The sequence below is a fragment of the Desmodus rotundus genome, chromosome 3, assembly GCF_022682495.2.
Source record: "Desmodus rotundus isolate HL8 chromosome 3, HLdesRot8A.1, whole genome shotgun sequence".
In the NCBI taxonomy this organism is placed as follows: Eukaryota; Metazoa; Chordata; class Mammalia; order Chiroptera; family Phyllostomidae; genus Desmodus; species Desmodus rotundus.
The window spans coordinates 136,663,890-136,688,735 of NC_071389.1; the positions used below are offsets into that span (position 1 = coordinate 136,663,890).

At 41.4% G+C, this 24,846-nt stretch overlaps 1 protein-coding gene and 1 long non-coding RNA gene across 3 annotated transcripts in view; one reads left to right on the forward strand and one right to left on the reverse strand.

The window, feature by feature from the left end:
• Positions 1 to 24,846, reverse strand: part of TMEM19 (transmembrane protein 19) — a 316,102-nt gene that overhangs the window by 245,352 nt on the left and 45,904 nt on the right. The gene's annotated exons all lie outside the window — the stretch shown is intronic.
• Positions 1 to 24,846, forward strand: part of LOC128780541 (uncharacterized) — a 118,649-nt gene that overhangs the window by 2,064 nt on the left and 91,739 nt on the right. The window contains exons 2-3 of one of the 2 annotated variants that reach the window (XR_008426466.1): positions 12,938 to 13,045; positions 14,727 to 14,821. This is a non-coding gene — a long non-coding RNA (uncharacterized lncRNA). Of the gene's footprint in view, positions 1 to 12,937; positions 13,046 to 14,726; positions 14,822 to 24,846 lie in introns of those variants that run through there. The other variant, XR_008426465.1, reaches the window with a different exon arrangement.

The window sequence follows — 24,846 nt, forward strand, 5'->3', positions numbered from 1 at the left end:
AATCCAATCCAGAAGTAGGAAGGCGTCCCCAGGCGGACGGTGGGTGTTCGTTTTCATGGTTACTTCACGCCCCACCGTCTGGTTTGCTTTTGCCCTGAGATCAAAATGCTGGGGTAATGGCTACATCCACGCAGCTCGTGAGCAGTGATCTCTCCAACACTGCCTTCCTCACTCATCGGTGAGGAGCTGGTGAGAAGTAGAAGTGACTCTGTTTCCAGCGTTTTAGGATCGTTTGGAAGTCGCCTCTAGTTAAATGATGCGGGAAAGATAGACGGCTGTTTGCTGTTTTGTGTGAGGCCCTTTCACTCTGTGTCTCAAGATTCTCCAAGTAAGTGCAGTCCCCCCACGTGGGAGGCGCTGGGCTGTAGGAATCATTGCCCAGGGCCACCGCAAACTGCATGATCTTACACACTTCAGTGTCCTGCACCGAATCTGCAGGAGAAAGGAGGAAAGGGACTCGGCGCTTCCTTGGAGAGAAGGCCTCAGTGAGGAACAAGTCTGTGTCTTGCGACCTGAGTGATAGGCTGAAAGAGGTGATGGCCCAAGCCTGCCACATCAACTCACAAAAATGCGCGATTTTCACTCCGGGGCACAATGCCTCCTTGCTTCATGAAAGCAGAGAATCCTTTTGGCTTTCAAGGTCTCTCTTAATCTTCTTCCAATCAGCCTGTTCTGATGACTTTCCCATATGAACTTCTGGACTTTATAGTTGGGAGGAGTTTTCCCCCTTCTGTGTGAGGTGTATTTACCCTCCATCGTGTAAGAAGTGGTCCTCAAACCTGGCTGATCACGTGTGCAACTTATAAAAAATGTATAGGTTCCTGGACCTCAATTAGTATTCTGAACAGGATCTTTTCTTGGGTGAATCCCATAATTAGTAGGCAAGTCTGTGATTCTCTTGACTAGAGGGAGGAGAGTAGCTAAGATTTACAGACTCCAGCCTCTTTATTTTGCAAAGAAAGGAACTCTGGCCCAGAGATTTTGGAAAATTTGACAATAGCTGCCGAAAACTGTGAGTTGACCCTGGTTTCTGGATATCACCGCAGTGCCCAGTGCTAGCCTGTTCCTTCTCTTGTCCCTCGGCACACCACATCCACTATCATTCTTTGGCTTATTCTCTCGCTAGTCTTACTTCTCCCAGCCATTCCGTGCACACTCATAGAATGAATCTCACTGAAGGTTACGTTATAAACACCACATAGTTTAGCTCTAAAGTTTTCTTGATTGCATGTTTGTTTTCTTTTGCCAACTTTATTGACGATTTTCGTGGCAGGGACTAGGCCAGTTAGATATCTTTACCAGTAGGACTCATACTATGAGCTCATGGTAGTGGGAAATTAACAAATATTTGTCAACTGATTTATCAATCCAGGCATCCAGATATGATTGTTTCTACCATCTAAGGACATTTGACAACCCTTTCTTTGACTTAAGGTTGCTAAGAAGGGTGTAGCGCTTTGGTTGGGGAATAAATCAGGTAGAACTAGCCTTGAATCCAGGTTCTGCCAGTTTTGGGCTGTTTGATCAGAGGCACAGAATGAGTCTAAGTCTCAGTTATCTTCCTTGTAAAAGGGGGATATTAGTCACCGACATAGTTCTAAATTTTAAAATGTCTGGAACTTGGACTATAGCCGAGTAGATTTTCAACCTATGGTGGTGCCTTTCTTTTCAGGAATTGAAGCTTGTTACTAAGTTCATGTAGAGCAGAGTGGTTTCTGATTCTCTCAAACAAGGGAAGCCAGGTAAAATGAACATCTGTTACTTTTTTTTTTTTTTTCATGCCCAGCATTTCTCCTCTCTCCTTTTGGTAAAAGCACTCTACACTTTTCCTTGGGGAAATTACCTCCCAAACCTTAGGTGATTCTGGTAGGGCTCTATCACTCCCATGGCCCAGCCTCCCTACCCCTGCGTAGGTACCTACACAATCTAGGCAGAGCAATCTGAATCTGTTTGGGGGTTTGTCATGCACCCTTGGATGAGAGGGCCTTCTCCTCTGGCTTCATGAGCTCTAAGGAGGAGGAAATTTGGGGCTCAGAGGGCTTGCCATTCTGCTTTGTAGAGAAAATTCACCAGAAAATGAACTTTCACCAGAACGAGTGGAACAAAATCCTAAGGTCATCTTTTAAACACATGGAGCTAAAGCCATTTCTACTCGATTACCTCCTGATTGGACGAACCAATCAGTTTTATTTTATTGCTTGAGGTAGTGACTGAGGATTTAACTGTGACCACTTGTAGTTAAGAATGCTCAGTAAAAACCTGAAAGCACAGGAAGCATGAATGTTAGGAGTGACCTGATGAACACCCAAGGTCTTATAAGACATAGAAAATCACATGAGTTGAAAATAAGAATGTTTCAGCTAGTGGTGATTTTATTGCTTGAATGCATGATGTCAATCTCTTTATCTTAGCTGATAGAAATGAAAACACAGCAACCTGATTCCTTGCACACCCTCCCCCCCCAAAAAAAGTTCTAGTAAGGCCACTGAGTAGTGATCTCTCTGTTTTATGGCAGATGCCATTTAATTGAAAAAGATCAGCTTCTCAAATTACATAATAGTGACCTGCAGCCTTGGTTCAGCCCTTCACACATTCACATGCTCTCATTGCATCCTCATAACAATCTTAAGAAATAGGTATTATTCTTGCCCCTAAGTTTAAGGACAAAAATGCACGTGGTTATCCTAACTGTGATGAGCAAGTCGGTGATGGAACCAATATTCTAACATGAGTCTTTTGACTTTAAGTTCTGTACCCTTTTCCAAATCTCTTGGGATTGTAGCCACATATAGACTTAACTGAAGAGGATCTTGGGTTTACTATTATTTTATTGAGAACATCACATATTTTTTTTGTAAAGAAAAGTGTAGTATTTTTGGACTGCAGTGGAACCATTTGGGGGAAAGGATGCCAAGTTTTTAAAATGTGAACAAGAGGGACAAGTATACATATACTGCATGTTTTTCTCCCTTAATTATAATATTTCTAGTTTATCTTAGCAACCAGTTACTCACCATATGTACAGAGATTTCAGAGGAAAACAAACCCTTTACATGCGATCGTAGGTTAACAGGCTAAAGTAGGTTCATATCCTATTTTGTCTGGTTGAGATATTCATAGTTATGATTTTGGACAGTATCTCAGTGTTAATGAGCTGCTGTGTAATGGAATATCTCATGCCAGGATTTAAATCACTTTTTACTTCTTAGACTCTTAGTTTGCAAGTTCCTAAAATCGATTCTGGTAAAGGGCAGTCTGGTACGTGTCTACTTTCTGGGCTTGCTAAACGGATGATTTCCTAATTCTTTAATCTTTGATAGAAGTCCAAATCCAAAAACATTCATGCGCACCACAAGAATTACGAATAAGCTTGAAGCATGCCAGGATAATTTTAGTTCACAGGTAAGTCAATATTTCTTTTACAAGTATAGTGAAATAGTGTTTACACAACTGGTGGGCTATTATGGACTTATTTAACTTGTTTAAAAGAGTGTAGAGCCCATTGTTTGCCCTGCTCATTTTTACATTCATGATATAATCAGACTTATACTGAATTTCTTAACTTCCTTTGACCAGCAAAATCTAATTAATTGAGAAGGGAGGAGGATTTAAGAATAAAGATCTATTTTCTTTCAGAATTATTTATTTTGCAAGAAGGCATTAGTTCAGCTAATTCGTTACTTTAAAATAGCCTATTATATAAAATCAATTGGATCTGTCTTTGATATTATGAAACATAAAGGAAAACTTTAAGTATATCCATATGTTCAAAACATGCTAAAAGAAAGGATAGTAGTATATGATATTATCAATTCTCTAGCTCATTTTGGTCCCCTTGTCTTATTTCATGTATGATAATGAACATGGTTCTCCTGGCATGCAGCTTGCTTCCTGAGAACATGTGTCCAATCAAACTCACATATAAACCATGGGTAAATTTTCTTTTAAAACTAGGAATAAAATTAATGAGAAAGATAAAACAAAATACGTGAAATGAAATGATGCTTCTGCTTATTCACATGCTTTGTTTAATCTGCCAAATATTGCCTTAGTATCCAGGCAGACTCTCCCATTTGCTCAATGTGATGGGTCTTTTTGTGGTCCCTGTAGAAAGACGCTTTTAGAATTTTTAACCGTCCACCATGTCCACAGGCTCATATTGAAATGTCAGGGCTTAGAGCAGGGCCGTTGCTCCCAGATGGCGAGGGGCTGACAGGCCCCTGTCCGCAGAGCTGCTTCCAGCAGGCCCGTCTCTAGTGTATGAGCACCCACGGTCCCTCACCTGCAATCCAGAAATCCTAAGAACTCTGAGAAGGGAAAGGTTTTTTTAAAAATTTTTTATTTAGGGAAAGGTTTTATGAAACAAATTTGGTGGTGCAATCAGATCTGAATGGATATGTTTCTATTTATAGTCTTTGTCTTATTTCACGTGAATATTCACTCAATTTGCTGCAGAAGTGTTGATGTGTTTGATTGTAGGGTGCTCACCCCGGCTCCACTAGGAGTTTTGGATAATATATGGCATGGCATTCTCAATATGTTCTATTTTTTAAATTCTTCAAAATTTTGCAATCTGCAACATCTGTGACACTATGTTTTTAGCAAAGGGATTATGACTTGTTAAACATCAACAAACCTTGGAATATTTATCTCATAAACAACATTCAGAAGAAAAAGAAAGACAGAGAACAGGAGTGTTAGAACTTACTGGTTGAGGAAAAGGTGGAAGTACCATCAAGAGCAAAACCCACTGAGAGGAGGAAGGCAGTGGCCGGGCCCAGGTGTGTGAGCGGCCCTCATTGGGCATGTCCCCCTTTGCAGAGTACAGGGTACAACTTCCTGACTCTTATTCTGGCCACATATTTCTGACATGGCTAGTAGAAAATATTTTGTGTGTTAGGAATTGGCTCTTTCAAACACTAGATAACAAATAACAATTGAAAGCATTTTCAGAAAAGAAAAGCCAGAGGTATGGAGCAGAAGTAGTAAAAGTAAGGAGAAGGAATTGTACAGCTCACATAGAAGAACAAATTTATGGATTTTATTCCTTGGGTATACAGGATTTATAAAAGAAAATAAACAAATAAAGAACCCACTATTTCTCAAAATGCTTTTTTTGTAAGTCTGGTGTACTTTACTTGAGTGTGCGTCGTAGCATTTCACTGCAATTACAATCTCATAAAGCAGGGCAGAATATATTGCACAAACATTGCAGCTCAAGTCAATGAGTCATAATAAAACATTGTCCAGATTGCTGCAATTAAAATTTACAGAAACCTTTTGTTGAGTGTTGTTAGGTTTGTGAATTAATAAAGGGAGCCTGTTTGTTTTAATTTTTCTTTAACAAGGACTAACATTTTGATTTGGAGTTTCACAGATTTTTTTCTTTTGCATAGATTTTGGGTTGGTACTTGGCAGAAAGAAAACTCATTGCAGCTTCAAAAAATACATTCTAAGTACATTTTCTAAGAGACAATGCCCTTTATTTCCTTACCAACCTTCACTCTTCTTTTTTCACATTCTCTCTGTTTTTCCCATTTCCATTTTCTCTGTAAATTCCCACCACGGTTGCTGGGGGTGGGTGGAACAGCGTAAGGGTGGCTGGTTACGTATGAGAAGGGCAACATGGCATCGCTGTACAGTTTTGGGTTCTCACAGACCAGGGTTCAAATCTCTGCTCTGTCATTTACAAGCTGTGGAAGTTATAGAAACTTCATCTCCAAGGCCCAGTTTCTTTCTTTCCAAGGTGAGATCATTGTACCAAGTTTACCCAATTGTTAGAAAGAGAGCTAATTGTTCCAGGGTTTTTGCAGTAAGCACTTTTTTGTAGTAATAAGGGACTTTCCATTGTTTTTTAAAGACTTTTTCCTTAAAAAGCCTCTTCAACTCTATAGAGATAGGAGAGCTGGAACAGGCTACATTTCACTTGTTTTTTGGTTGCTAATGACATGGGTACTTTGAACATTTACTGTGGTTTCACATGAAAGTAGAATGTGTCATAAAATTTTGAGATCACCTTGGTTGGAAACATTTGCTAGTGAAACAGTCTGAGTTACAGTTAGCAGGCCTCAGTTTCCACTTTTAGTAAAGTCTCAATTCCCAAGTTTAATTAGCATATATTTATTCAAAGGCGTCTACTGCACACCCGATAGATACCACGCACTGGGAACGTGGTGAGGAATACCTATTGTTACCAGCCCCGCCCCAATGCTCAGCAGCTGCCATTCAAAAGACGACTCTGAGAAGGAACTTTATTGTAAGCCAGCAAAGACACTCTGGGATCGTTCCCAGAGTCGTGTGTCCCAAAGCAAAGCATCTGGTCTTTTGAGTATCTTGATTAGGGGAAATCGTGCATAAACATTGAGGTAGACTTGGTCATTGCACATACAGGTGGGGACATTCCAGCTCGTCAGGGGCAGTCAGAAAACACGGCTATACATACATCATATATTCAAAAATGGCAGAAAAATCTCTGCTCCTGGGAGGAGATTTTAGTATTATAATGAGGGAGTAATGTGGAAAGTTCTCGAGGAAGTCACGGGATAGCCCTTCAGACTGCTTCAGCTGGTCTCCGGGGCTTTCAGCCCTCAGGAGATGCCAGTAGGTTCACCCCTGGCTGTGCAAAGGATCCTGGGCTTGTTCCTGAAAGACAGTTCTGGCAACCCACATCAAGGGTTGTGTAGATACAGATGAACATCTGACTTAGTCTTGATCTTTCCGTGATACTTTCAGCAAAGTACAAGATAGTATTGCACAAACCTTACAAATTTTAGAGTGATCCAAGTGGGCTTACAGGTTAATCGAGACAAAGTCATAAACTCTAAACACAGGTTAACCTGTGCTACGCTACCTGCTAGTCTACATGGGTTAGGTCACAATATGGCACCTGCTTTCAAGTAATTCACTGTTGAGTTGAGAAAACAGACCTGGAAAACAGGTAAAACACAGAGATGAAGAAAATGCTATGAGGGTAAAAAGGAAGGAGCAACTCATTGCCTCAGAGAAAGGCTTCATAGAAAAAGTGGTGTTTGGAGCGAGTTCTTGCAGACTCGGCAGGAATTAAGGGGCGAGGACTGGAAGCACATCCCTAGGAGTTAGATGGGGATGCAATGCAATTTTTAGACTACGATAGCATGGCTCTAGCTTAGGATGAACATGTGTGGGCTGGGGAGACCAGCATAAGGTGGAGCTGGAGAGCTAACACTACGTCAGAGGGACTGCAAAAGTGGTGTCGTGTGCTATGTTATTGAGCTTGGGCTTGATCCTGGGTGCCACAGGGGGCCAGGGCCTCTATATGCAGGGGGATGACATTGCCATATTTTATCCTTCGGGGAAGAGAACTTTAGGGTCAGCATGGGTGCTGGTGGAGAAGGCAGAGATGAATGGTAAGAGCTGGAGTCACCACTAATTTGAGTGTGCAGATCTGAGCAAGCGGGGAAAAGAACTACAATCAGTAAGTAGCAGCAGACATGGGGGGAGAGAGGTTAGATTACTGAGATATTTCTGGGGGCCGGAATGGCGGGACTTGGTGACTGGGGTAGCTCCTGAGGACTGAGTGTCTATGGTGTCTCTATTGCTTCTGCCTTGGGATACGAGGTAGATGGTGATTATCTTTCTACAAAAATTGTTACCGTTTTAAGTCGTTATTTGTGCTAGGTGCTGTGCTGTGTGCTGAGTGACTTAAACACATTTTTAAAAAAATTATTCCTATCAACAACCTTAGGGTAAATATAAATATCTCCTTTTTACAAATAAGGAAATTAAAGCTCAGAAAAATTAAATAACATTTCCAAAGTCCACTTTTACACTTATCTGCAAAGCTGACATTGAATATGTGTTCTACTGGACTTGAAAGCCATGCTTAATTTTAAGCCCTGAGAAGGGAACAGGCTTTGAAAGGAAGATAATAAATTTAACATTGGACATGTTGAGTTTGCAGTTGAGAGGTTTCCAACATCATGAAGGGTGCCGACTCTAACATGTACCTTTGGAGCTTCAATCTTTCTTGATGTGGATTCTTAAGGCTTGAGCCCGGCATAAATTCTTGATCACAGGCTGGATGCAAAGACCTCTTTGTGTTGCTCTCTCCCAAAGTTAGAGCAAGGTGTGGGCTCTACAAAACCCAGCCTCACAAGCTGTGCCAGTGACCTAACCAATTGTGATAGTGAGTATTTTTGGGAAAACGATTTCTAAGGTTCTTTGTTCCCCTTGATCCTTTTGCAGTCACATTATGGCTGAAATATGATGCATTTTTGAAGACTCAAATGTCTCTTCCCACTTTTTTTTTTGATGGTACTGAGCTTCACATATTACCCTAGTAATTTATTTTTTTTATTTTTATTTTTATTTTTATTTTTTTTTAAATATATTTATTGATTATTCTATTACAGTTGTCCCATTTCCCCCCCCCCACTCCACTCCATCCTGCCCACCCCCCTCCCTCCCACATTCCCCCGCTATAGTTCATGTCCATAGGTCATACTTATAAGTTCTTTGGCTTCTACATTTCCTACACTATTTTTACCCTCCCCCTGTCTATTTTCCACCTATCATCTATGCTACTTATTCTTTGTACATTTCCCCCTCTCTCCCCCTCCCACTCCCTTAATGACAACCCTCATGTTCTAGTTATTTGCCTAGTTTGCTCTCGTTTTTGTTTTATGTGTGGCCGTTAATAACTGTGAGTTTGCTGTCATTTTTACTGTTCCAATTTTTGATCTTCTTTTTCTTAGGTAACTCCCTTTAACATTTCATATAATAAGGGCTTGGTGATGATGAGCTTCTTTAACTTGACCTCATCTGAGAAGCACTTTATCTTCCCTTCCATTCTAAGTGATAGCTTTGCTGGATACAGTAATCTTGGATGTAGGTCCTTGTGTTTAATCTTGGGTAATGTAATTATGATGTGCCTTGGTGTGTTCCTCCTTGGGTCCAGCTTCTTTGGGACTCTCTGAGCTTCCTGGACTTCCCGGAAGTCTATTTCCTTTGCCAGATTAGGGAAGTTCTCCTTCATTATTTGTTCAAATAAGTTTTCAATTTTTTGTTCTTCCTCTTCTCCTTCTGGCACCCCTATAATTCGGATGTGGGAACGTTTCAAGGCGTCCGGGAGGTTCCTAAGCCTCTCCTCATTTTTCTAAGTTCTTGTTTCTTCATTCTTTTCTGTTTGGATGTTTGTTTCTTCCTTCTGGTCCATACCATTGATTTGAGTCCCAGTTTCCTTCTCATCACTATTGGTTCCCTGTACATTTTCCTTTGTTTCTCTTAGCATAGGCTTCATTTTTTCATCTGTTTTTCGAATAGATTCAACCAAGTCTGTGAGCATATTGATAACCAGTGCTTTGAACTGTGCATCCGATAGGTTGGCTATCTCTTCCTCGCTTAGTTGTATTTTTTCTGGAGCTTTGAAGTGTTCTGTCATTTGGGCCATTTTTTTTTTTTTTTTTTTTTTTTTGGTCTTGGCGTGTCTGTTACTTTAAGGGGCGGAGCCTTAGGTGTTCACCAGGGCGGGGTAACGCTGGTCGCTGAGCTGTGATGCTGTACGAGGGGGAGGGGCCGAGTGGGAGCAATGGCGCCCGCCTCACTCTCCTCCGGATTTCAATCCTTCACTCCGCTACCCACAATCAAACTGGGCCACTTTGGTGCTGGTTCCCGAGTAAGTGGGCCTGTGCACACTCTAGGCCGCTGTGGGTCTCCAACAACCTCTTCTGTGAGGCTGAGAGTCTCTCCTGCTGCTGCCCCAACCCCCAGGGGCGCTTTCAATCAGAGGTTTGAGGCTTTATTTCCCGGAGCTGGAGCCCTGGGTTGCACGGTCTGTCTGCTTCGTTGCCTGCCGTTAGTCAGGTTTATCTGTGGGCGAATGTGGTGCCGCGCGGGGTGCTACCCGCTGCTCTGCCTGCCCCACTCTCCGCCACTCTGAGTCCGGCCCTCTCGGTTTATCTGCGCAGATGTGGGGCTGCAGGGTCTGCTAGTGCTCGGACTGCCTGCACCATTTGTCCCACACTCCGCCAGTCTCAGTCCCGCCACAGCCACGCGAGTCCTCTCCACTCCGGTGCCCGTCTCCGCCCCTCCTACCAGTCTGGATGAATGGCCATTTTCTATTTTCTTGGTGTTGGTCCCCCTTGCTGTTCGATTCTCTGTCAGTTCTGGTTGTGCGAGGAGGCGCAGTGTGTCTACCTACGCCGCCATCTTGGTTCTCCTTACCCTAGTAATTTAAAAAGTATTTCCTTTTATAAACGATTTTTTTCAACACTTTTTGTCTCATCAGCTCACAATACAGTTTCTGAAGGCATTCTATAAAAGTTTGTTTTATGAGTCAGCTATGAGAGGAATAGGAGCTAGTCGTGGACACGTTGGACAAGGAGCCAGCCCAGAAGAAAACAAAACGCACGCACACCACGTGAAGACGAGAGCTGTTCACATCTATTTCCTTTCCGTCTTTCTAGTGTGCACATATTTTTACTTAATTGTGGTAATTTTCCACCTAGGAAGAAACAATATCCCTCATCATTAAATATCTTTGTGAACACCAGGTTTAATGTCCTCGTGATCATTTATTTCCCTTATGCTACAGATGAGGAAATTGAGGCTTACAGAACTTGAAAAAGTTCCCTAAATATGGAGCAAATTTGACTCTATTGCTATGTGACCTCTCAGTTTGGCAAGGAAGATTGACAGTGTACATAAAAAACCATTGTAGAGTGTAGCATATGGGAATTTGTTTAGGAGAAGTTCAGAGGGCTGGAGGAGTTTGGAGGCAGGAGGGAATACATCTCACTGGTGGAATCACGGAAGGTTTTATGGAGCAGGTTGTATGGGAGATGGGTCTCAAAGGATGGATAGCAATTGGACATTGGAGAAAGACATTTAAGAGCAGGAACAGTATGAGCAAAGGGATGATGGCAGAAAAGCTGAGAACCTATTGGGGGAATTGCTATTAATTCAAGTAGGTTGACTTTTGGGCTTTTAGGAAGCTCTGGTAAGGGATAAAGCTATAAAACTGAAGATTAGGAGAAGAATTAAAGTTCAGATGCTTTGTAGATGGGTGAGTTGGAAAGGAACTGCGTCATAGGAAGCTCACTCTGGCACAGGGCAGAGGGCTGATTGGAGGGAAAGTGTGACGGAAGGTCTGATTCAGTGTGTACATATTGAGCCCTGTGATGTGGGGGATGTACCAGCTGGAACACAACAGGTAGTTTCTAATCTGACTGGTGGGGAGGAAAGTTATGCTAGAAATGAACAGATTTGGGGAAGAAGAGTCCAGATTTGAGTGCATTGAGAGTGAGTGGTCCAGGGCTCAGGTGGGTGTTCAGGCAGGTGCTTCAGAGAGGAGGCAGGGATAGATGTCCTTATGTTCAGAATTTGGCTGATGAGGTGGTCATGGTTGATACGGATATTGAGACGTGGTGAATATAAGTGGTGTGGGAATTGATGGAATCATGGAGAAAGAGACTGTAGATAAATATGTTGCATGTAGTGAGCACTAACTACTCATCAAGCACTGTTCTAAGCATTTCACAGGTATTATCTCATGTAATCCTGACAACAGTCCTATGCAATAGGTACTATTAACTCCCCTAGTTGATAGATACCCCATTTTATAAATGAAGAAAATTAGGTCCAAAGCCAGAGTTAGAAGGTGTAAGATTAGAGGTTTGACCTCAAGCAGGCTGGCTCAAAACCTATGCTGTTAGGCCCTACTTTGTGTCACTTTTCAGACGAGAGAGAAATCTGAGAAATCTCAACACGTAGAGGAGAAGTCAGGAGGAGGAGTTAGCAGAGACCAATAGGGACAGTTAGGAAGGGCATCGGAGGATAGGGAGTCAGTGTCAAATAGTATAGGCACTTCATGTCTGCGGGAAGTCCCTCACTGTGGGTAGGATGCAGGTGTCATTGGAACATCAAGGCTGCATCTACATGATTTGAAACAAGGTTTTGTTTAGTTACATAGTCAGGAAGAATATTCAGAAGGAATACAGTTATTAAGAAACTAGTACCTATTTGGTTGATAATAGTCTGTATCTATTGTACACTTAAATATTCTTAGTTTTTCAGCACCAAGACTAATTGCTAATAATAGAAATTTGATATAAGACCACCCTCTAATAATTTGGAATAGCTGGGGGAATAATTCATTTGAGGGAAAGAGCAGTCTGACTCCCATACTTTTTTCTGAAAAGATACGTTTACTAATTCAGAGTGTGAACAAACAAGAAAACTGCAACTGCAATTGGGTTTAACAAAATTGTATCAAATTAAGCACATGCCTTAACAGTCAATATTCAGAAAGAATAGTTAAAAATGTCTTACAATTATTATTTCAGTGGTTTCGAATAATTTGTAATTCCAAAACTACTTCCCTCAAGACTCTCCTCTTAATGCAATTTAATAAAAATTTATTGACCGCTATTTTAGTAAATCTATATGATAGGCGCAGAGAGTGCCATGAAAGAGAGATTTGTTTACTTGTTGAGTAAACATTTGGGAACTTACTCTGGGTTGGCACTGTGTTTGGCGCCGAGGATGTAATGGTGAGTGAAATGGAAATGGTCCCTGACCTCCTGGAGCTTCTGGTCTAGTGGGAGTGACAGACATTGATTAAAAACAGACACACACAATTTTTTTTAAAAACAAACTGTTCTGAGTGCCAGGAATGATCTTTTGGGCACGATTTACCAATGAGAGACTAAATTGGAAAAGGCCCGCAAAAATGAACTAGATTTCTTAGAATGGTTTTCATGCCATTAATTTGTTTAGCAATCCCTGTTTTCATAGATAAAGTAAACAGTATTTCAAACACTTACAACATGATTATCCTTCTAAATTAATGGGACTGCTGTTTTACTTATCATTTGCCTTTTTTCTTTAGTTCCCCCACCATGCCCTCTCTCTCATTTGCACGTGACACTGTCTAATTGTGGTGGTGCCTTGTTGATTGCAGGTTTATGCCAGCGGCAAGCAGAAAAAGAAAATAGAGCAACGAATTGTATTAACAAGAAAGGTTTCAACACCTCAACTTTGAGGATGACCTGAGCGTCCTACATGGCACGTGAGCAATCTCCATCATGTTGTTTGGGGGACGTACATAGCGGGGGAGCTTCCTTTAGATAATGATTGAGTGGAAATATTTTGAGAGCAAGGCCAATGTTTCCTACTCTGTTAAAAAAAAATCTTGAGTGATCGCTCCAGCGCCAAGTCACTGGACAGTGAAATTGTTAATCCTCGCTAGCGTTGACTTCTAATGTTGGTTTGTACCGTGGGTTTGTCTGTATATGAAACGTCAGAAGAGGTTGTGTTTTTCCATGAAATTGAAAACATTTGACAACTTGCTTTTTATTTCATTTCCAAATGCTTTTCAACTTTCACTTCGAGAGCCCGTGCTCATAGCCCAGGACAGAACATGTGGCAAAAATCTGGCAAGTCTTTTTCAGAGGAAAAGGTGTAGTAGTTACATAGAAAGGACCAGTGAATATCACAGACTTTCGAAATGGAGAAAAATTTAAATGGAGAGACCGTTGTGCAAAGAAAAATAACTTAGTTTATTCTGAAGTATAAATGGAAAACATATATAAAATAATTTCTAAAATTAATATTTTTCCTTAGAAACTGTTGAGATAGGCAAGATTTTTCACTAAAAACAATTTAAAACGTAAATTTTTTGTCTATTTTATATGATGTGGGTAAGACAAAAGAAACAAAAAATGTCAAAAAAAAAAGTCTATGGCAGACAAGTATTAAAAAGAAGAGTTCATTAGGTGGTAAATTAAAAATACTAAAAAAGCTCTAGCTGATGTGGCTCAGTGGACTGAGTGCTGGCCTGCAAACCAAAGCGTTGCCGGTTCGATTCCCAGTCAGGGCCAGATTCCTTGTAGGGGGCACTCGAGAGGCAACCACACACTGATGTTTCTCTTCCTCTCTTTCTCCCTTCTTTCCCCTCCCTAAAAGTAAATAAATAAAATCTTTAAAAAATAAAATAAAAATAGTAAAAGAAAACACTTATTCTCATAATAATATTTAGTATCTGGCTAGAACATAGTTTTTATGCCAACTTACTGACCAGAGCTATAGGATGGCTTTTTATAAGAATCAATTTCCTTAAAGTACTAGAGGATAGTAAAAACAAAAACCAAACACCAAAATCCAAAAAAAATGTGGTTAATAAAAAATTTGGATGGAATTTCGCATGTCCTGTAATTTATTTCACTGTTGGCTATTTCACCCAGGTTGTACATTCTAGGGTGAAGAAATCTATTGTTTTCATTTTGTTGAAAATTTTTCCTTCTATTGAAAAATTGTGAAAGCACGGAAGCTGTTCTCTGATTTCTAGTTTAAATTCTGATATATATATATGAACTATAATTCCAAAAAAGTACTGCTTTGCATAAAGCATATCACTCATGTCCCCAAAAAGAAGCAAGAATGGAACTCCCTGGAGGCAAAGAGCAGCATATGACTGTGGTTTAAACTTTAGTTTGATGTATAAACTAAACTTAGGCCCTACAAAAGGAATGAGTTTGCCTAGTGGGTTGTATATATCCATGTGTGTGTGTGTGTATACACATACACACAGAGAGAGTATTGGGTGCAAAGGGAGCAACTGTTATGTGTGTTATAATAGATTTGGTTTCATAAGCAAGTTTTTTAAAATTTAAAATTGATCTATTTAAGTGCCAAAAGCCTTAAGGCTTTAATTTATTTAGGAGGTTAATTAACATGTCTTCTTGGCCTAGGAAAACCACCCCTTCATTTTTTTCACTCACTCAGCAAATAGTTACTGAGTGCCTGCTGGGGCAAGATGCTGTTCTTGGTTCTGGAGACACAACAGGTAAAAAACAGCCAGAAATTCTTTCCCTTTATGTTCCTGGGAGAGTTTACATTCTAGAGAAGCAGACAATTAACAAATAGATAGCTAAAATACATAGAGTGTCATGTGATAATTTGCCAAAACAAAGCAGAAATGGGAAGGTCAGGAGTGTGGGGCAGGGAGGGCGACCGCAGTTTTGAGCAGACCGTGCGGGGAGAGTTCCCTGAGAGCAGCTCTCAGAGTGAGCCATGGAGGCCCCTGCAGAGAGGAGCTCCCCAGGCAGCAGTAGTAGCCAACACAGAGGCCCCTGTGGGCAGGCGCAGGCCTACCCTGTTTGAGGGCCAGCAAGGATGCCAGCACCGCCTGAGGGCTCCGAGGTGGGAAGGGGGATCTCAAGGTGGTCATTGTAAGGCCTTCAGATTTTACTTTGAGTGGGATGGGCAGCCGCTGGAGGCTTTGAGCAGAGGAGCAACTTGGTCTCATGTTCAGTCAAAAGAACGACTGCCTGCTAGGTGGGGAAGGGACGAGTTATGGGGTAAGTGAAAGGGCAGCACTCTTGTGACCCAAGCAATGGCTTGGCCAGGGTAGTAGTGCGGGGGGGTGGCGTGGGGGGCGACAAGTGGTGGATGAGGGCTGGGTTCTGGACCTGTTCCGACACTGAGGCCGACAGAATTCACTGATGGATTGGATGTGGGGTTTGTGAGAAGGAGGGAGCAATGGAGGAGGAATTCAAGGTTTCTGACCTGAGCAACTAGGATGGAAGCTGCTGTTAATTGAGATGGGAAGACTGGGAAGAAAAGGTTTGGGGGGAAGAGAAGAAGATTGGAACTGGATGTGTTAATTCTGACCCACACAAGCTAATTACTAAAAGTTCTGCAGCACCAAAAAATATATTTTTTGCCAATCTGACAATCTGACAAAAAATAGATATAAGTGATTCATTCACATCAGACGGCTATTGTTGTGTTGGCTGTTGTGATTTATTATTTTTTTTAATTTGTCAATCTAAGGGAAAAGAGGTCAGTGCCCCTGACTACAGAGTCAAGTATTGTATGTTTTAGAAGTTGCTGGGGGAACCCGGTTGAAAATCCCTGTCCTAGAGGATGGGGCATGGAACATTTGTAGCGAAGTTTCAGGAGAAGCGGCCAGTGTCCCAGGAGGAAAATCAGGAGAGTGGTGTTCTGGAAGCCATGGGAAGAAAATGTTTCAAGTGGGAATAAGTGATCAACAGTAAAATATGCTTCTAATCGGCTTAAGATGTAGAGGAAGAACAGTCTATGGGGTCCAGCCTCATGCAGGTCATTACTAATCTTAACAAGAACAATTTTGATGAAGTGATGGGAATGGAGTGTACTTGGAGTGAGTTCAATTAATCTATTTGAAATAGCCATAGAAATAATATAATCCGTTTGCAAATATCTGAGATAAAACACTCAAAAACATTCTCCGTGCAAACTTAAAATATGCTTTCAGATGTTGAGACAAAAAAGCAGAAAACCAAAAGAAACAACTGTCACGTATTCAGCACCTGCTTGTTGTGCCAGGCACCGTGCAAAAGTGTTTTACATGCTCGATGTTATCTGAATTAGGTGCTGTTATCTTCATTTTATAAGTGAGGAAATTGAAGTTTGCAAAGATTAAGGGGCTTTTCTAATGTCGGGTAAAGATAAAGCCAAGGTGTTGGAAGTATTTTCATAATACTCTTAAATTGAACAATTAGTTTGTTTCCAGGTATAGTTATTGCTTTTTGAAATTAACAGTTTCTCTTTTTTAGGAACTAAGTATCATTATTTCATTTTGTTCATTCCATTTATGTCATGTGTCTTTATTTTTCCAAATGTAGCACTTCTACAATATTGAAACTTTATAACCAGTTGCTTTAATAATTATTTGCTTTTTTTTGGATGTGGACAATTACCCAAAATATTTCAATTCATTGAAGAGATTACCATGGTCATTCATGTTACAATGTAATTAAAGAGAATGTAATTTTCTAGAATGATTTCTGTCTTTTTCACAGAAGTTTATTTTGAGGAGCTTGATTAAATTTTTGGAAGTACCTTCTTAAAATAACCTTATGAGAAGCCATTGAGCAACGAACATGTCACTTCATGTTTATAACCTCTCTGCAAGGTGGACGTTATTATGTTTTACATGTTACATTTTACATGTGGGAAACCAGAGGTTTGGAGAAGTTGAGTAAAATGCCCGAAGTCACAGAGCTTGTCGGTGGTGGAGTGAGGATTGACCCCGCATCCTTTGAAATTACATTCCATGCTCTTCTCACTACAACATGCATATAAATTTAGTTAATTCCAAAGCTCAGCTTGAAATATTATATTTTCTTCATCTGTGTAAAATTGATTACCCTCGTTTGATGTACCATTGTAACTCTAACAGCTGGTGCAAGAGGGGCTGGAGATTTTGGGAAGCACGTATACATTTTTTTAATTAGACATGTTTTCTCTGGGAAACATGTCAGTGAGTTGATTGATTTTTAAAAAATCTATTAACATTGGCTGTACACAATCCCAAGAAGGACAAGCAGCATTACTGTTGGCTTCGTTATGCCTTTGATAGCTGCTGCGTCCTTTTTGAGGATGTAGCCAGGGTTGCTGTTGGTAGAGACCTGGAGTGAACGCAGACTCTGGCGCCTGTGCTGAAAGGGGCCCAGAGCGTGTTTCATAGTCACGAAACCGAGCAGCTGAGATGTACAAGGGGATCAGTGTGGGTTTGTTTTAAAGAGATGAATATTCATGGCAACTTTCCAATCTTTTTGGTGGGGATAAGTTAGGATAAAACTCAACTATCCTTTATTTTCTCTAAAGAAATATTCTTTTTCTAAAGATACTCTTTTATGAAGATAGTTTTTTTTTTTTCCCCCTGTCCTCACAAACTACAGGACTGAGTGCAGAGTGGGTAAAGCTGTCGTTGGAGCTCCCTCTGCTGGCGGTGAGTGATGCTTTTAGAAGACAGATGAAGAGAGCAAGTCCTGCTGAAAGGCAGGCATGAAACAAACACCTTTACCATTTCTGCCCATTCCCTGTGGTGAAATGTAGGAAGCACATGCTCTTTTGTAAATGATTTTTAACAGCCATATTGAGATGTAGTTTACGTACCATAAAGATCACCTGTTTAAAGCTTACAATTCAATAATTTTTAGTATAGTTACAGAGTTGCACAACCATCGCCACAATCTAATTTTAGAACATTTTCATCATCCCACAAAATCAACCTTCCTTCCATTAACTACCACTCCTCACTCCTTACTTCACTCTCCCTTGCCCCAGCCCCTGGAACCACTAATCTTCGTGTCTGTGTAGATTTTCCTGTTTTGGACATTTTGTATAATTGGCATCATACAATATGTGGTCAAATGTGACAGCATATGATTTTGAGCTTCACTGATATTGTAACATGTATGTTACAATAGTAGTTTGTGACTTTTTACCACTGGATAATAGTCCATTGTTTATAGACACACCACTTCCTGTTTATCTATTTGTGGGGGGGCTTCACCTGCAGGGCCCCCCCTGGCTGCCACGAATGAGAATAAGTCTACCAAGACATGATCTGCTTGGGGAGGAAAGGTGGCCGATCTCTCAAAGGAGAAGGGCCAAGAGCCTTTTCCTCAATGGGCTTTTATTGGGTTCAATTTGCACAGGAATACAGGTAAAGCTCATCTATCATTGTCAGGCAGTAAGGATCAAACAATAGATAACATACAAAGAACTACGAGGGCTTATTCTGAGTCAGGGTCAGTTAGCTAAAGGGCTATAAGACTTTGGTAAACAAACTCATTTCAGGCTTGGACCCTTATCAGAAAACCGAGGGCATTTTTAGAAAAGCAGTTTTTACAGGATTTTATGCATTCTTTCTTAGGCCTGATCACCCTGGGGAATCAGCCCTTTCCAGCACAAGGCTGCACCACCCTCTGTCATTGTTTCAGGCTTAAATCAGGCAGGGGAAGTAAGGCAACCAAGAGATTAGGAGACTTCTTGCAGACAGAATGAAGACTTGGGCTATGTCAAAGCCGAGAGGCGAGGGTCCATCACCCCCTTCTTCTATAGCCCCCCCAAGTCCTTCCCTGAGGGCCTCTTCATGGCCATGCCTGTCTTAGGTCGTCTGTCCCTTGAGAAATCTTACCCATCATTGGCTAACTGGTCATGCACTGGGAGCCAAGCAGGTGAAGTAAAGTGGGCAGAGGCGGCGCCCCTGCCAGGGAGATAAGCTTTTTCTCCTTAGTGGCTTAGGGTCCCAAGGTCTCTCACTCAGCCTTAGCCATGGGGGGTTACAGCTTCTGAACCCAGGCAGGGCGGTTCCCAACATCTATTCATTAACTGATGGACATTTGGGTTGTTTGTGTTTCTACTTATTCATAATGCCACTATGAGCATTAGTGTGTAAGTTTTTATGTGAACACGTGTTTTCAGTTATCTCGGGCATGTACTTAAGAGTGGAGTTGCTGGGTCCTGTCTACGTGTAACATTTTGAGGAACTGCCAAATTGTTTTCCAAAGTGGGTGTACCATTTTACATTCTTACACACATGTTCTTTTGGATAGTTTAAAAAAGTAGTACTTAAGAGAAAGAGAACTTAAATTTAACATGTGCTCTTACACTTATTCTTCTATTTTACTCAAGAACTTTTTCTTTGCCTCCATTTACTGTTTTACTGCTGTTCAGTCTATCACCCCTTCCCCAGTACTTCTGTGAAATCTCTCGAGCTTTCGCCCATGTAAAGATGGCGAGATAATAAGAAAATGAAAAAAGCCAGAGTGCTGCCCTGACCGATAGCTTCCTCCGTGACATGGCTGTGCGGTTCCTCCCGGAGGAGCATGCCGCCCTGGCTCAGAGAGCTGGCTCTGGCATCAGGGCGCCTGGGTGGAGATCCTCGGTCTGCCTCATTTTCATGGCACAGCCTTGGGCTAGGACTTCATTTTCTCACTCTCCTGTATAAAACGGGAGTACTAATAGTAGGAATCTAAGGGGTTGCTGTGGAGACTGAGTGAGACCAAGTGCCTCACACCGTGCCAGCTGCATACGTGTGGAGCTCTTGGTAAGCATCCGGTGTTGTTATGAGTCTCCCCGGCAGTGGGACTGGGAACAGCTCCTGGAAGGGGACGGGCACTTCAGTGAGTAGGGGCTCCTTTACAAACCCGGAAGGGGAAAAGACTGTGCTGATGTTCACATAGGCAGGATCTTCCATCGCTCTCCCTATCCTTAGAAGCCAAGTGCTCGACGTTGGCAAAAATTCTGTAGCATTAAAGGGCTGGAAAATAGAATAAAATAAAGATTTTGAACTTCTTATTAATTTAACTCCCCTAAAACCTTTGTGGAGGCCATTTGCCATATTCGAAATCTCAGAAAAGTCATGGGCTCTGTCTACATGAAGTGTTCTTGTGTTGATATGCCCCGGTTTGCATAGGCTTTCGAAGATGCACTGGTGCATCGAAGAAGTCCATGTTAATAAGTGCTGCATACGACACGAAGGGCCATCTATTTATGCAGTCCCTCTCTAGGCACCCTGAAATCCTTTGTTCTTACTTAAAATATTTTCACTCTCGTTTTCAGAAAATCCAGAAAAATGCATGTTAATCACTGTGCTTGAACTATTAAAATGGCTAATTCATTTTTTCCCCTCCCAGTTTAAAATAAAAGATTATACTCATGGAATTTAGGAAAGGATAGTATGATGCTTAAGTTCTTGGCACCACAGAGACAAAAAGAAAATGAGACTGAGAAAACAATGTGTGGCCCCCAAGTATGTAAAGATTCTTGAGCTCAACCGTGAGGATGCCATGCGCGTGTTTATGAAAGCCTGCAGCCTGCGGTACACGGGAGCTAGGGGAAGGGAATGGAGAAGGCGATGGCCTTTTCCCCATTCTGGAATGATGTGGGAAGCAACACTGAGGGGAGGACTGTGGTTCCTTCTCAGGTTTCCAGAAGTCTCAGGATCTGAGCATCGTCCAAAACCTTCTCCCAGATCTTGGAGCTCTGTCAGATTCCCTGAGACAGTGAAGACAGAGGCAGTGGAGAGAGCCTCCTAGTGCTTTGAGGCTCATTCGTTGTTGCCTGAGGAGTTCCTGTTTTATCTCTAGAACTTGCGATATAATATCGAGATCAGATATGGAATGAAGGCGCTTCTTAATTTTTACATAGATGTTCACAGATGAGGATTTCCCAGATTTCCCCTCTGCTCCCCCCTTCTCTCTGATTACCGTTCTATCACCTGCTCGGTTCTTCTCGGCTTGCTTCCTGCCTCCCCAAAGTGCCAGCCCTGCACGTGTGATGTGAGCACCTCACCCTAGGAGTTCCGGTTGGAGTCACTGTCCCGTGTCGTTCTCCAGAGATGTGGCCACATTTTAGATCTTCACTCTTTTACCCATAAATTTAAAACAAAACTGTGAATTCTAAATCAAGAAGTTGAATCTCCAATATGGGAGCTGATTGAAAACATTGTATAGCTATTTATAAATTGGAATTTTTTTATGGCTAAATTTTCCTTTTTATTGAATCACTTGGGGTGACACCGGGCAACAAAATTATACAGGCCCCAGGTTAATATGTTAAGTTTATTCTCAGCCAATGGAAAGTTTTTCAATTGCAACTCTAATTTGCTACTGTGAATAAGATGATGACCAAAGATTTTATTCTATTTCTTTCATGAGGGCTCTTTGGACCTGTAACGCAAGAGGCATTTCAAAGTGTGGATCACCCTTAAAAAGAAAATGCCAAATATGTTAAATGGTGTGCTTAGTTTTCAGTGTGGAGGGATGAATCTCAGATTCAGTGAACAAATGTGATTCTTCCGGGCTCTGAGGTGTATTTGTAATTAAGACACCGCCCCTGCTAGGCCCCGGCTGACCCTTTCTCCTGGAAAGCTTTGTTTCCTTGTGACACTGGAAACCCTGCCATTGATCTGCACGCACAAAACCCTGCTGATTTAAACGGGGCTCCCAGAGGTGGAGCTGCAGCAAAACCGAGAGACTCCATTTACCGAGCTTGAGTTACAGGAAACATATTTAATAGCAGACAGTTCCTGTTTTCATTGTTTTCCTTCTAAGTTTCTACAAAATCAGATTGTCTTTAAATAAATGCTGCTGCCGTCGGACAAGGTTCAGTTTCACATCCCTAAAGAAATAAAGAGTTTTGTGTAAATTCACTTTACCCTGGCCTCACATATAATGGGCCTGAGTCAAGCCAAAAGGATCAGGATGGATGTCGTGCTCAAACAGTGATAGGATAACACCCCCAAAGATGTGAGACACATCCTTTTTTAGACTCTGTAATGTAGCCCTCAAGAACCAAGGGGAAATGCTGGTGGGTGGATGGGAAAGGGACTGCGTTTGAGAGCAAACCCTTTCGGACTGTTTTGGAAGCCTAGCAAGGGTTGGTCTGAACGATTTCTGAGGAAGAAAGGAGAGGAAGCAGTGTGAGAACACTGTTACCTACGATTGATCTCGTTGTGTGGAAGGATCCTGGATTTGGCAGGATTCCCAGATTTTGCCTTGAAAGAGAACTCTAACCAAACAGTAATAATGCTAATACTAATGATGACAGCTAATAATTACTGAGCATGTAGTATGTAGTACAGGTCCTATGCTATACATTTGCTGTATATGTGATCTCATTTAATGTAATCACATCTCATAACGTTTGGATGAACGCCTCCACCCTGGATGGCTGCAGGGTGTGATGGTTAAGGGAAGGTAGAGTGTTTCAGTTCTTCTCCTACCACTAATTAATTGACCTCAATTTATCCCTGAGTCTTGGTTTCTTAATCTATAAGAAGCCACAAAAAGCCCACACGTGATTTTGTGAGGGTCACACGATGCAGGCCAGCAGCAGAGATGCACAACCCCGGGGTTTCTGCTCTCCCAGGACTTTGGGGATGCAGGACTTCCTGGGGCAGCTGCCTCTAATAGAGGCCTGGGGTGTGGATGGAACAAGTCAGGAGAAAGTAAGGGGAGGGTGTGCTAGACTGAAGGAGCAGCATGTTTTTGGAGAATTGTGTTACTGCACATCTGTGAGGGCAGGGAGGGAGGAATGTTGGGAGACATGCTGGAGAAGAAAGCAAGCCCAGCTCCTGCAGGGCTCTGGATGGCATTCGAGGAAGCCTGAGCTTCCTCCTGAGGTCAGAGGGGAGCCATTGAAGAGTTTTAAGTAGGAGAGGGACATAATCAGGTTTGCTTTTTGTGACATTCACTCTCTGAGATTAAAGATACTCTCTGTGAACAAGGCACTTGCTTGAACCCACACTTGATCAAATTCATGACCTTGACCTCTTTGGTATGGAGACTGTCATCAAATGAGCCAACAGGTATTTGACTCCTGCTGCTTTGATTTCTGTTGTAGCCTCTTATTGCTCTGCAGTGTTTTCTTATCTGAGGTGGGTGGGGCAGTTCGCAGGGTGTGTTGGGGGGACATCTCTGCTCACAGACAGGGCCCTGGCTCCCAGTGTGGGCCACACGAATATGTTTTTTTTCCTTGAGTCGTCTATTTGTGGATTATATACTTAACATATCAAATGCAGCTGAAATTAAATCTTGGGTTGACTTTCAACTGCTTTCTCCTGGATTACAACCATTTACTGTGAATTTGTTAAGCAAAGCAAACCATTTTCAATGTTAATCTAAGTAAAACGATAGTAAAGAACATTTGTAGACATCCTGTCTGTTCTTACTCCCAACCTGCCTGCTTGTTACATGAAATCCAATTGAATAAGTGATATTTTTTAAGGGGGATGGTTATTTGGTGCTTCTGCTCACTTTGAATAGAAAATTTACTGTACTTTACGATCACAATCTTATATTCCCTGAAGAGTCCAAGGAAATAATGTTTTAAAATAAAATTAGATAATAATGTGTTTCTAGGTCACATTTTAGGAAGTGATTAGCAATTACTAGTTTATAAAACACTTATCAGAATATCAGCACCTGCCTAGTTGCAAAATTAAAGTTGGAAGTAATGAAAAGAAAAGGTCACATGGGACTGACTATTCAGACTTCGGGTAAAGCAGGCATTTAACACACTGAGATCGGTGGGGGTGGGGGGGTGCTCATTAGAACTCTGTATGTGCTCATCTGGTGTTAAATTAGAAAATTGGTAATGTGTCCACCGATAATATGCATGGTATCCACAGGGTAAATAATTATAATTTAATTTTAAGAGACATTAAATGTCAGAGGACTGTTACAAAACTTCCATTGGAACATTTTAAAATTTTTTAAGAAAGAAAAATATGTAAAATGGAAATCAAATATATTTGCTTTGCATCGTTCATGAAGTGACTTAGCCCTCTTGGAGCATTTTCTGTTTTACTAACGCTGTTAAATCCCATCTGGTGTTTGTAAAGTCTTTTACCATCCCCTGCTGGGACAGGCAGATATGGGTTTGCATGACTGTGTGTTCCCAAAATATGTTTTAAAAGTATCTAGTGGATTTATACCAAATGTAGCAGGATGATAGAGGACCACATTTCCATTATAGTGCCTTCAGGAATGGAGACAAATGTCATCAGGTCACAAAAGATCCATCATTTTTACACTGTGTGACATTTGGAGAAAAATGTAAATGATGAGTGGTTTTCAAAAGTTGTTTGGAATTCAACATTCTGTGTAGATATTATTTGAAAAATATCTATAGGTTCTGAGTCAATGAGATGTAACTTATTCCTCCGTGAAATTCATTCTAGGTTGTGTGGAACATGGCCTTGAACCTTAGTCCTTCCAATATATTTCCTGACGGCATCGTTATTGTCAATAAACAGGTTGTTCTGCCTCCCTGAATGATGTTTATTGTATAAGAACTGCCCCTAGATCTCTGCAAACCAACACAATCTTTGTATGGAGACAAAGATCACTTAATTCAGCAAGAATTTATTGAACAACTACGTTCAAGGCAGTGTGACAGGCACTGGGAGAAAGAGAAAAATAACTAGACACGATCCCTACCTTCAATCGACTTGCAGTCTCGGTGGAGAGTCAAATAGAGAACAAGGAAGCTGAGTTTCATAAATGAAATATAATAAAGGTGTTGTACTGA